This window comes from Trichosurus vulpecula, chromosome 1 (assembly GCF_011100635.1).
Source record: "Trichosurus vulpecula isolate mTriVul1 chromosome 1, mTriVul1.pri, whole genome shotgun sequence".
Lineage (NCBI taxonomy): Eukaryota > Metazoa > Chordata > Mammalia > Diprotodontia > Phalangeridae > Trichosurus > Trichosurus vulpecula.
In genome coordinates, this window is record NC_050573.1 from 498,978,168 (window position 1) to 498,992,065 (window position 13,898).

General features: G+C 40.7%; 1 protein-coding gene across 5 annotated transcripts in view; it reads right to left on the minus strand.

Moving 5' to 3' along the window:
• PEMT (phosphatidylethanolamine N-methyltransferase) overlaps window positions 1–13,898 on the minus strand; it is a 179,148-nt gene that overhangs the window by 79,000 nt on the left and 86,250 nt on the right. The gene's annotated exons all lie outside the window — the stretch shown is intronic.

Below are 13,898 nucleotides of genomic sequence, written 5' to 3' on the forward strand. Positions count from 1 at the left end.
AGGAATACTGAATGATTTCTAAGTGCTTTAGAATCGCCATTTACATACAGAAATGAGTATGCTAATTACAAATTATGTTTATCTATTAGAATAGGCTAAGGACCTTCATTAGATGACACAAACTACTACGTGTGTTTAAAAGCAAAAAAAACCAAACATATTGAAAATGCTATATTCCATAATTTAGACTTCACATTCATTCAGTCTGGTGTCATGGAAAGAGCTCTAGACAGACCTAGATTCCACTTCTTGCCCCATGACTTACTGGCCACAAGATATTGAGCCAGTCACAAAGAAGGATCACAGAGCTGGAAGGTCTGACTCAGAGGTCAGCTGGTCCAACTTCAAATCTGATCAAGAATCCCTTTCTTAAGGTTTCCAACAATACGGGCTCTACCTAAAGACTTCCAGGAAGGGAGAGCCTAGTAACTCCTGAGGAAGCATCTTCCACACATCTCTAATGATTAAGTTTTTCCTTACATCACTGAAACTCTCAGCTTCGTTCTCATCTGTAAAACCACTTACGGTACTAAAATTATAAGGACATTCTGAAGAACTGCATGTTACATATACATCTCAGAAGCAACAAATACAAAACAAAATTCATTCTTCCTCTCAAACTCAACCACCTTTCTAGCTTTCCTATCTCTCGCTATCCTTGTAGTCATCCACGTGTGCAAACTCGAGAGTCCTCTCTTCAGCTCTTCCCTCTCATTATCCCTGAGATCATCAGTTGCCAGGGTTCCTCACATCCTTCTCTCCACTCATGTGACCACCACTATGGCCCTCATCATTCCTCATCTGGATTATTGCAATTGTCCCCTAATTAACTTCTCTGTGTCAGGTCTCTTCCCTCCACATGGGCACTAAAGCATAGGAACATTCCCTTGCTCAAGAAGCTCCTTGTACTGCGTTAGGACAAAACCCAAACTCCTCTGCTGGACATTGAAAGCTCTTCAGAAGCTGCTTTGTGCCAATCTTTTCAGGTTTACTGCACCTTAATCTCCATCTACTCTATGTTCCAGCCAGGCTGGTGCACATGATGTTCCTCATACAGGACATTCCATCTCATCTCTGCCTTCCTCTGTCTGCTTTGCATGCATGAAATGCATGTTTTCTTCATCTCTGCTTCTCGGGTTCTCTAGCTTCCTTCAAGGTTCAGCACAAGTATAATACCCTATATGAAGCTATTCCTTATTCCTACCAGATGTTACTGCCAACCCCCTAAATTACTTTCCATCGACTTACCTGTGTGCATGTTGCTTCCTCTTTCCCCCCACCCTGCAATAAAGATCATGGAGCAGTGATAGAACCCTGGGCCTGGAGTCAGGAAGACTCAAGTTCAAATTTGGCCTCATTTATAAGCTGTGTAACCCTGGGCAAATCACGTAACCTCTGTTTGTCTCAGTTCCCTCAAATGTAAAATGTGGGTAAAAGCACCTACTTCCCAGGGATGTGAGGATCAAATGAAATAATATTTGTAAAAGTACTTAGCACAGTGCTTGGTACATAGACACTTACTAGCTGTGTGACCCTGGGCAAGTCACTTCACTCTGTCTGCCTCAGTTCCCTCATCTGTAAATGAGCTGGAGAAGGAAATAACAAACCACTCCAGTATTTTTGCCAAGAAAATCTCAAATAGGGTGATGAAGAATTGGACACACGGAAGTGACTGAACAATAGCACTTCCACTTTGGCTGAAGGTATGATTGTGTCTAAATCCCAAAAATAAAGTTATCAGGGTATAGATTCCAGTTCAACTTGGGTTTTCCCAGAAGTGAATTAGATGGAAAAACTATTAGTTGGTTTTGGAGAAGTCAATAATTAATTCCATGAAGTAAGCTGCCTAGATATATTCCACTGCCAGGGATCCACCCCTAAATTAGGCAATTGATCCTTCTGGGTGGCATGCTTCTGGCCACCTTGAAGTATGCATGAGTGAACTCCAGACAAAAAAAAAAATCACACAATACAGGGGAGGGGATAGTGGTCTTCTCTCCCATTTCTCTAAATCTCCTCAGTGGGAACAGGCATTTTAGGCTTCGGGGTGTGAGGGGAAGGGAAGCTAAAGTTTAAAGTAAGATCTTAGCCTGGACCGACAGCTCTTGAACAAATTTGGGGGTGGGGTGGCACATGAACTTGAGTGGGAAAAATTACATATTTATTCTTCACTAACCTCTAACTGAAGTTAGAACAAGAACTAACTACAACTGGAGTTCGACTCAAAAAGTCTCATAGAATTCTGGTGCTCCTTGAAAGAAGACTATCCTTGCCTTCTAAAGTGAGCTGCCATGAGATACAGAGTGAAGTGGGTTTAAGGCTCATGTTTAAGACTTGGTCTTTGAGAAAGATATCAAGCCAGTACACCCCAAGATAACTAGGTAGGTTTCAGCGGAAGAGCTGAGTTGCTGTGACAACAATGTTATTTGCCGCTACTGTGGCTGTGTAAGGCTATTAACACCAGCACACAGGAGGGCTGCTAGCACAGATTCTTTTGATATGCTTTTCTAAGGAAAGCAACTTTAAGGGGTTTACAATCTCATATATACATATATCATTCACTTAGTTCAGAGGAAAAAGTCAGCACCCTGAACTTCAGAGCAAATACAAACAGAAATTACAAGCAGAAACTATAAACAGAGCAAAATAATACAAACCAACGGAGAGGCTTCTATCTGACCATGGCAATAAATACACAGTTACCAAAGAGAGAAGCACCAACATCTAGAAAGAAAAATTTCTATTGGAATTGCAATGGGAGAAAATGAGACAGGCACTCTGGGAGGTGGAGGGCCAAACTCTCAAAGGCTTGATTGTATCTGAATGTGAGAAAATGCAGCAGTTCTTTGTGGAGGAAGAACGGTTACAATTGCAAGGAGTGGACAAGGAAGCAGGAGACAGCTTGGCAGCTGAGGAGGGCAAGGCCAGCCAGTCCTAAGAGATCCTCAATCTGCCAATAAACTCAGAGAAGCAGCCCGTGGAAATGCTCACGTTGGAAGGGCAGGCAAAAACGACCCAACAGATCCACAATCTGCCAATGTCAGAAATAGAGAAAAATCTGGAGAAGTTTCCCACTGAAATGCTCCTGGATGCGAAAGGCATATTGGAAAGCAATGAGGAGCTACTTCTTCAAAATCCTGTTACTGCTTCACCTATGTGGACCATGTACCCCATCCCTGGCATGACAGAAATGCTGCTGACTTTCCACAGGGATATAATGCTGGATCCTGAAACAGCTAACCCTCATCTCATCCTGTTTGATGATTTGAAGAGTGTTGAATATGTTTCTGTCCCACAGGGTGTGCCTGACAACCCAAAAAGATTTGAATTGGCTCTCTGTGTCTTGGCTACCCAGAGCTTCACCTCAGGGAAACACTACTGGGAAATAGAGGTGGGGAATACAAAAGAATGGGAAGTGGGCATCTGTAAAGAATCAATCAGAAGGAAGAGAAATGGCTGCAAGTTACCTTGGGATAAAAGTACCCTTGTATCCATCCAATTGGGAAACAACTTTCTCCTACTGTGTTCAAATCATGAGTTCATGTAAGCCAACCTATTTATAAGATGGGCGTTTTCCTTGATTATGAAAGAGGGCATATAGCATTTTATAATGCTACAGATGGAATCTCCAGTCCTCCAAATGATGTTTTTCATTCACCCTTGCTTCTCTCCTTGCAGTGCAACGGGGAAAAACAACTCTGGAACTCTACGTATCTGCCCCAGGAGCAAATGACCATTGATGAAAATGAGATTTTCAAATTCAAGCAACTAAAAACACCCCCCAAAAATGACTTTCCATCTATTAGAACCCACATGCAGTATATTAATAAAGTTGTGTATCGTTACCCATAAATAACTAAATATATAAATAAATAAATGAATAAAGTGAGCTGCAGAAACTGTGATTGCATTTGCAATGACATTTTGGCAAACTAGAATTTTTAACACTTATAACCATCAGAACAAAAAAATCCAAATCAACTATATATCCAGTACAATGTGTTTGTGGCCACATCAAAGACCACTCAGAGTTTAATGGTTTTATTCAAGCTAAGCAACAATAATTTTCACACTGATAACTTTAAGAAATAAAATTTAACTTTGCCTTGTCCACATTTTAAATTTTTTTCTTGTTACTTAGCATATTAATAAAGAAGCACAAATATTAATATATCACTTTTTTGTATTTTAATATTTGTATTTCACTATAGTTTCTTTGGTAATCCCATGTATTTTATTTTATGCATTTAAAAACATTATGTTGAGAAGGGGTTCATAGGCTTCACTAAAGTGCCAAAGGGGGTGAAATCCACAAAAAGTGATGAAGTACCCCCAGCTTAACAGAGAAATGAGAAGTGTAGCCTGAGGCCTTTATCCTATTGATTTATTAGTAGGCTGGTAAGCTTGCCAGTCTCCTGAGGAATCAGTAATAATAATTAGTATTTATATAGTAACTTTTATATTTATATAGTAAGTGTATGTATATATATATATCTATATATGTATATATGTGTGTATGTATGTGTGTGTATATTTATACACACACACACACACACACGCATGCACACATACACTATATAAACTAGTATTTATATAGTGACAACTATGTGCCTGGCACTTTGCTAAGTACTTTACAAATGTTTTCTCTGGGTTCCTTGTGCTTGGAACACTAAATCCTCCTCCAACTACTGACTTTCCTGGCTTCCTGTAAGCCCCAACTAAAATCCCACCTTCTACAGGAAGCCTTCCCCAACCCCTCAATTCCAGTGCCTTCTCTCTATTAATTACCTCCTATTTATCCCGTGTGTGTTTATGTATGCATCTATGTGTATATGTGTGTGTATACATATATATATATATGTGCATGTATATTTTCTCTCCTGTTAGACTGTCTGCTTCTTGAGGGCAAGGACTGCCTTTTGCATCTTTCTGTATCCCCAGTGCACAGCACAGTGCCTGGTGCACAACAGCACCTAATAAATGTTTATGGGTTATTGATTATCTCATTGGAACATTACAAAAATCCTGGGAAGTAGGTGCTATTATGATTCCCACCTTACAGTTAAGGAAACTGAGGCCAGATTTGAACTCAGGTCTTCCTGACTCCAAACCCAGAGCTCAATCCACATGTCACCTACCAAATATATAGTGTGGGGAAAGTAGCTACACGGTGTGCATGGCAGATAGCAAGAGAGTAAAGCATAGTCTGGCCTGGAGGCAGCCAGATTTAGGGCAGTAGGCAAGTCTGCACTCACTTAGATATTGGTAAAAGCCCATCTTTAGTAAAGGAAGACCAATTCAAATCGCACCCATCCTTAGGACAGTAGAACAGCCAATATTGGGTGCAAAGGGTGCACATTTTAATTGAGCGCCTCTCGGTAGCTGAGATAGGAGCTGTCCTGGTTTAGCTGGGGAGCTGTTGTTGAGAAGGAGCAATCTGGATGAAGCTATAGCTCCTTACTCCTTTCCTTGTTATCACAGACCCCTCACTTGCCTTCTCTTTTCTCCTAATACTGCCTTTACAAGGTGGTCACTTCAGCAGCAAACTAGGCTGGCCCCTTTAAGAAGGGTCTAAGAGGCTAGGGTTGGAAACATACCCCCTGCTGAGGTTTCTTTGAAGAATGCCTTGAGCCCTGCAGAAATTAGGATTATAAAACATGAAAATAAAAGTTGCGGGAATCATACATGAGAATTAGAGCAGATGGTAAAAGAGCCCCAGGCTTGCTCTCTTACTTACCCCACCCTCCATACTAATTCTTGGGGAGTGACTTCAAGTAAGAAGTCTAAAAGAAGACAGATTTTTAACATTAAGGAATTGGCAAGCTATAAAACAAATTTAAGCAGCAAGCCAAAAAAGCCTTAAAACAATGACTACTGAGGGTGTGGTCTAATGAGTGTTTATTAGATGCAGAAATTCATGACTGGAGCAGCTTGGAGATCATTTGTTCTTGTATGATGAATTGAATCAACTGAAGGCTTTTAAGATGGGGCCTGCCTTTTGTCATGAATTCCCTCTACAGCATGTCCTGAAAGAGAACAAGCAAGGGAGGGAGAGGGTAAAATTTTTCCAAGAGCTGGATCTGAAGAACTGGACTTATACTCCTTTCTCAGGACTCCTTTCCCCTTCCCACTCCTAATGACCAGTAAGCTTGTAGTGCAATTATATCCTGCCTTTGGGGCAGGACCCCAGCTAAATGAGGTACTCCATGGAGCAAAGAATCTTGATACAGGCAAGACAACTGGTGAAGACTGAATAGGAAATTTTTAACAACAATGCTGCTAGCAGCTGCTGTGGAGGTGTAAGACCAGCAACAAGACCAACAACACCCAGCACACAGGAGGGCTGCTAGCACAGACTCTCTGGTTTTTTAAGGAAAGGAACTTTAAGGGGTTTACATTCTCACTTTAATCAAACATACATTTATCATTCAGTTAGCTCAGGGGGAAAAGCCAGCACCTTGAACTTCAGAACAAATACAAACAGAAATTACAAACAGAGAAAAACATAAACAGAGTAAATACCACAAATCAACAGGCTTCTAGCTGTCTGACCAAAGTTATACATACATAGTTACCAGAGAGAGAAGCACCAACATCTGAGTTTTCAAAGCTGGGGGGCTCCTTAACAGCTACCCAGAACTTCCACACCAACACTTTTCCAATGAGTGAGCCCCAAACAAAATGCTAAGCTCAGAGTATATATATACTTCTTCAGGGTCAGAGGGCTTCACACCTCTTGTGACCTAATTAGCAAAAGGGTGTGGGCATTCCTACAAACAAAGGCAAGACTCAGTCAAAGGCACTTGATTGCCTTGGTGCTGAGAAGCACTCCAAAAGAAAAAAACAGCAAAAAGTCCCACTTTGCTTGCCCTTACAGAAATTCTGCAGCTGTTCAGATAAATAGACATGTCCATATAAAAAGATGTTCTAGTGAAGAAGGGAGTAGGCATGATGCCCACCATGTTAGGTGGGCAGAGGATGATGATTCTCTCCTCCACAAGAAGCTTTTGGTATGGCTTTTAAAGTATAGGGTAGATGAGAAGACTAACAAACGATATAGGTATCAGTAAATTTTTATCAAGAGATCCCACACTAGGGCAGCAAGGGTCCTCCTGACCCAACAAAATTAGGACAGCCAGAGAAACTCTGCCCTCTACTCCATCTGGTTATTCCTCCACAGCACCTGTTTTTTCAGACCCACTGAAAAAGAACTGATGGAATCTGAATGCAGAGAGAAGTATACTATTTTCACTTTTTTTCATGTTTTTTTTTCTTTTAGTCTGTTTTTTTCACAACATGACTAATATGGAAATATGTTTTACATGATTGCACTTTAACCTATATCAAATTACTTATTGTCTTAGAGAGGGAGAAAATTTGGAACTCAAAATTTTATAAAAAATAAAAATTTTCCTTACAAGTAATTTGAAAAAAAAACTATTAAAAAAAGACTCAAGTCTTTTCATTCATATTTGAGGGATGGTTGCAATGAATCCCACTTAGCTTGAGGGTCAAAGTTCCCCTAGGTCTATACTGTTTTAAGTGCAGCACCACAGGGCAAGCTGTGACCAAATGTCGGAAAGGGGAGTTGGGGTTGGACTACCAAATATAAGCAGCCATGTTGTTATAATACCACAGGTCCCTCAACAATTTCAAAGGAGTACTGGAGGTTTGACTGGGAATTTGCAGGGGAGAAGGGGAAGGGAAGGAGCACAGAAAACCAACAAGGGAAGGGGTACCCTTGTTCAGAGGAAGGTGGATGAAAAAGCCCTTGTTTGGGTCTTAGTTGCAGCCATTTTTCAGGGGAAATGTATTTTTAGCATTGAAAATATGAGTACTTGAGAGTCAACCTGGACTGGATTGTGGCTTCTACGACGGTTATGGTGGGTAGGAATAAATGGAAGCCCTTGAAATTGCCTGAATCTCCCCATGTAGTTATTATTAAATAAAATCAGGTCCTGGGAGGAAAAGGGTGACAGAACTGTCCTTCCAAGCAATGGAGATGAAGGAAGCTAGTGTACTTCATTATACAAACTCCCTTTTATGGCTGGTGAAGAAGATGGATGGCACCCAGTGATCGACGGTAGATTAGAGCAAGCTGGTAAAATTATACCTATTCATGTGGCCCTTCTTGACCTTGTCACAGGGTAGACCAGGGGTAGGTAGCACCGGGGCAGGTAGTAAGGGAATACTGAGCTTGCCAATGCCTTCTCCATTCTTGGGACTGAGACCGGTCAAAAGCAATTTGCTTTAACTTGGGAAAGAGTTCAATATACTTTCATCATAGCTCAGAAAGGCTTTCTGAATTCTTTATATTGCAACAATTAGGTGGGGAGTGACCTGAAAGAAGCCCCACTTCCTGGTGGCACCTTGATGTCCATCATTATAAGGACAACGTAATGTTACCTGGATAGAGCCAAGGTCCTAGACCAGATGGTGGCTCATATATGGGACAAGGTGCTCCGTTAGGTTTTTAGGGATGTTGTTGTTGTGTTGTTTATCCTTCGTTTTTGAAGAGCGTCAATGACGTCACCACGTTGAGGTAAAGCAGTGGATCCTGGGTGATGTCTTGACTTGCCCCTGAATTGGATTTAAAAGTAAGGGAGGGTTGTACAAAGACATCAGCCTCATTCACTCTTACAGAGTCACTGAAGTCCAGTCGTAGGACAAAAGTCAAGAGGACTGGAGATGGCCTGGGATGTAGTCGATGTGTGACCGAGCTCTAAGCACTCCACAGAGCCTGCTTCGGCTACCTTCATGGCTGCTGGAATAAGCTGTTCTCAACCACCCATTCTGCTGGGGAAAGCCTTCATACGCTTGGGGTAGACATCCCCCGACTAGCTGACAAATTTGAGGCCTGTCAGTTACCCATCTGCTGAGATGGTTTTACTGGAGTGTGGCCACTGCACATGCTACAGTTTCTTGGAACCACAGACATTTTTAGGCATCTGTTAGCTAGGGAGATCTAAGATGACTCTGAGCGTAGTTTATAATAAGTTATTGACATTTGCACCTTCAAGAAGGAAGCCCAGAGGTTTCCTGGACTCTTCAGATTTTGGAAAGCTTATATCCCCCATCTATCTATTGAGTCACCTGCAAGCCTGCTTCTTTTGAATGGGGATTATAACATGCTTATGCCATATCAAGTGGGCTCTCTCTTTGGTCCTTGTGATTCTTGGGGGCCGTTGTGGCAGTAAAAATGCAGCATTCTTAATGTATTTAGCAAATGTCTTTCAGAGACAATCTGTTAATCATCTCTCCAAGCTACAATTTGTGGTATATGTATGTAATGGAATGTTGTTATGCTATAAGAACTGACAAATATAATAGATTTAGGGAAACATGGGGAGACTTGTACCGACTGATGCAGAATGAAATCAACGAAACCGGGAAAAAAAGTTATGACAACACTAATAACTGATCAGAGCAGCAAACAATGGGGATTTCAAAACACCGATGATGAAACATACCTCACACCTACTGAGAAAGATGTAATAAGCTCAAGATGCAGAATGCGATATGCATTCTCAGACATGACGAATTGCTACAAGGGGAGACTTCTAATGTACAAGGCAGAGTGGTAAGTTAGTGGATACTGCTCGGCACACAAAAACATTCAATAAAACACTGTTTAAATGCACAGAAGAAAACATGAATTTGGAAAGAGACACAAATGGAGCCAGCTGTTCTTTTACTACCAAGTATCTTGGTTGTCAGTTCTTTGGTTTTGTTTTTTGTATCCTGAAATGTTTGTGTTTGTTGATAACTGCTAACTTCACGATAAAAAATAAAGATAGGAAGAGTGTACTTTAACACCAAGTAATGCCATCTTGTTCCCTGTTTGCTATGTGTACATTTTTTAAACAATATTTTACTGGTGTTTCTTCCTCCTGCATTTCCAAATAACAAAGAATAAAAAAGGAAGGGGGTTGGAGGGTTGGTGGAAAAAAATACTTATTGCTTGAGTAAGTGACTGATAATAAAAAGGCTAGTCTTACCTATAGCCTCAATAGGCAAATACTTACACAGAATGACCTGAAGGTTTCCGATAAAAGGTTCCTTTGGAAATTCACTAATCTACATGCTCGGTACATGTGACAAAATGCAGCCTATTCCCCCACTCCTCTTCTTCCCATGAAATACTTTAAATGTCATGTGCTAGAAAAAACAAAACAGTGAGCTGTGTGACTTAACAGCAGTTACTTAATCTATCCAAGCCTCCGTTTTTACATCTATAAAATAAAGGACTTGACAAAAGCAAACACTTTTGAAAAGGGACAGGGTCAAAGGAGAAAACTGAATAAAGAGGGACAAGATAGGATGGAGGGAAATATAGTTAGTCTTTCACAACATGACTATTATGGAAGTGTTTTGCATAACGATACAAGTATAACCTATATTGAATTGCTTGCCTTCTCAAGGAGGTGGGTGGGGAGGGAAGAAGGGAGAAAATTTGGAACTCAAAGTTCTAAAAACAAATGTTAAAAAAAAATTGTTTTTACATGGAACTGGGAAATAAGATACACAGGCAATGGGGTATAGAAATCTATCTTGCCTTACAAGAAAGTAAGGGGGAAGGGGATGGGGTGGGGGGGAAAGTGGGGTGATAGAAGGGAGGGCAGACTGGGGAAAGGGGCAATCAGAATACATGCCATCTTGGGATGGGAGTGGGGGGGATAGAGATGGGGAGAAAATTTTTAACTCAAAATCCTGTGGAAATAAATGTTGAAAACTAAAAACTAAAAATAAATTTAAAAAAAGAATTTTTTTAATGTAAAAAAAATTAAACAAAATAAAGGACTTGAACAGGGGAGGAGAGTACATGGGGAAACAAGCTCCTTTTGTCCCAAATTATCTCCCAACCCCAAAAGGGTGACTTGTCACAGAACTTACCACTTGCAGTTCCTATTGTTGGGGTGACACTGAGATCCAACTGTGATGTGTAAAAGGGAACACTTACCTAGTAGGATGCTGTAAGACCGGTACCCCTCTTATGCATTTATCATATCCTAATCTAAATTATATGTATCTATGTATATGTCTAATACCCTAAACTAGATTGAGGGAAGGGGTCATTTCATATTTATTTTAATATCTCTATAACAGCCATCACAGTGCATTATACACAGCACATAATGTTAGTTGAATGAATAAATGTCAGATTAATAATGTCATCACGATGCATTGTACATAGCACATAATAAATCTGTTGAATGAATATTCAAAATAAATGCTCGGATTAGCAGAAATTTGAGGAGGTTTGAGCGGGGGGGGGGGGGGGGGGGGGGGGGGGCGGGGCGGTATAAGACTTATTTTGATGGAGAAGATCCTAGATTACTTTAGGGCCCCAGGAAAACAACAGAAAAAAAAATTACCAAAGAAGATGTGGCAGCTTCACATTTTGTCACTCTTGGGCTGGCCACGGAGCTAGGGCTAGCTACCCAAACCAACACTTCACCGGGGACTTTAACTTCATATGAACTCTTATTCTTCTTTCTCATCTCCATCTCTTGGAACACCTTGCTTCCTTCAAAGCACAGCTCAAGGGCTAACTCCTACAGGGGGCTTTTCCTGAAGCCCAGCTGCTGTTTCAGCACCCCCCAAATTGCCTTATATTTGCTTTCTACCTATTCTGGGTATAGTTGCACATGTATTTATGTACGTGCTGTTTATCCATTTACAATGTAACTTCCTTGAGGGAAGGAACCACTTCATTTTTATTTTTGTTACCTCAGTGCCTAAAATAGTGGGCATTAGTAGGCACAGTACATTGCAAATGCTTAATAAATGAATCAAAAAACTACGTGAAGGGAAGAGAGAAAATGTCTCAATGGTGTCCACCATGGGATTCTGCTGGCTACAGTTCTCAGACCCCAGAAGTATTTATTTTAAGCTTCTATTGCTTAAATATATGCAATGAGGCAGCTGAGCCCATCTGGAGGTTGTTATGTAAGCAGAAGATAAATGTTCAATGTGACCCTTACCAGAACAACCCCATTAACTTGGTGGCATTCAAGTATAATTTTATGTTACATATAAGAAGGAATAAGAAATTTATCAGCAGGGATTTTGAGTCATACAAGTGATGAGGATAACACAGGAAGTAGTGCATAATGTGTGGTAACTAGATAGAAAAGAAAAACATCACACTAATCCATGCTTTGTCAGCTACATGGTAGGGAGATGAGCGCAGTTCTAAGCTGAAGAGGTGATGAGTTGGTGCCAACAGCTTTGCCTTAAAGAGTAAGCCTTTGTAATGGAAATAAAGGTGTAATTATTCTTTATGTCTAGAGAAATGTCAAAAAGGAAATTTCCATTCTGGCTGTAGGATCAGTTCCCTAGAACCCAAGGATATGCTTGGAAACTCCTCTTTGCAAGGGACTTCATGACAGAATCCCTCTTTGGGGTGGAGTGGGACTGGTCTTTGGAAACAAAGGTCAACTTCTTCCCATGTCCAGAGTCTCAGGAGAGCGTTAATTTTGAAGGAGAATATATCATGTAGAATCATCATAGCGTAATGAGGAAAAGCAATAAATTTAAAACCACAAAAATTTGTTGTGATCTAGTCTCTGCTACTTACAACCTTAAGGGCAAGCAAAGTGAGATTTTTTACTTTTTTTTCTTTTGGAGTGCTTCTCAGCACCAAGGCAATCAAGTACCTTTGACTGAGTCTTGCCTTTGTTTGTAGGAAGACCCACGCCCTTTTGCAAATTAGGTGTGAAGCCCTTGAGAGGTGTGAAGCACTCTGACCCGAAGAAGTGTGCATATATGCTGAGGTTAGCATTTCGTTTGGGGCTCACTCATTGGAAGAGTGTAGTGTGATTTGACCAGACCAGACTCCCCCTGGCTTTGAAAACCCAAATATTGGTGCTCCTCTCTCTCTCTCTGGTAACTGTGTATGTGTTGCTATGGTCAGTCATATAGAAGCCTATCTGTTGATTTATGTTATTTTGCTCTGTTTGTAATTTCTGTTTGTATTTGCTCTGAAGTTCAGGGTGTTGACTTTTTCCCCTGAACCAAGTGAATGATATATGTATGTTTGATTAAAGTGAGATTGTAAACCCCTTAAAGTTACTTTCCTTAGAAAAGCAGATTAAAGAATCTGTGCTAACAGTCCTTCTGTGTGCTGGTGTTATTGGCCTTGCACAGCCACAGTAGCAGCAAGTAGCACAGTCGTCACAACTAGGTAAATAACATCTGATTCTCAGTTTCCTCATCTTTAAAATTAGGGAGATTTCCTGAGTTCCCTTAGATTTCCTGGGAATCCTTCTGAGTAAAGCAAGGTCTTCATCCTAGTCCCAGATATGTGGGGTGGAAAAGTGGTTTTGATCTACTGATCAGAACTCCTCCATTATGTATATGCACCCTCATATATGTAAAAAGGCTCTACTCCTATATAAATCCCCCTGGTAAAATTTTACCTTCAAAATCCAACTCAACTTCTGTGTCTTTCATGAACTTTAGCCTAGATGAAAGTGATCTCTTCCTTTACATTCCAACAAGAGCACTCTGTTTATACTTCTTCTATTACATTTATCACAGCCTGCCTTGTATTTCTGGTGATGGTGGTGATGGTGATGGTGATGGTGATGGTGATGGTGATGGTGATGGTAGTGGTAGTGGGGTGTGTGTGTGTGTGTGTGTGTGTGTGTGTAAAATAACTACTCTTATACATTATAAGCATCCTAAAGGCAAGACGTGTATTTTTCATTATGAAGCCTCTATAGCACTTTGCACATGGGAAGCTCTTAGTGACGAAATAATAAACTGAACTGAACAAAGACTAGGACAAAGGCTTTCTGACCCCCTACTCCAGAGTCAGCTTATAGCATGAGAGCAGAGCCAGGATCAGTCAGGTATCCTTTCCCAGTAAAAGGATTCACTCAGATATGAGGGAA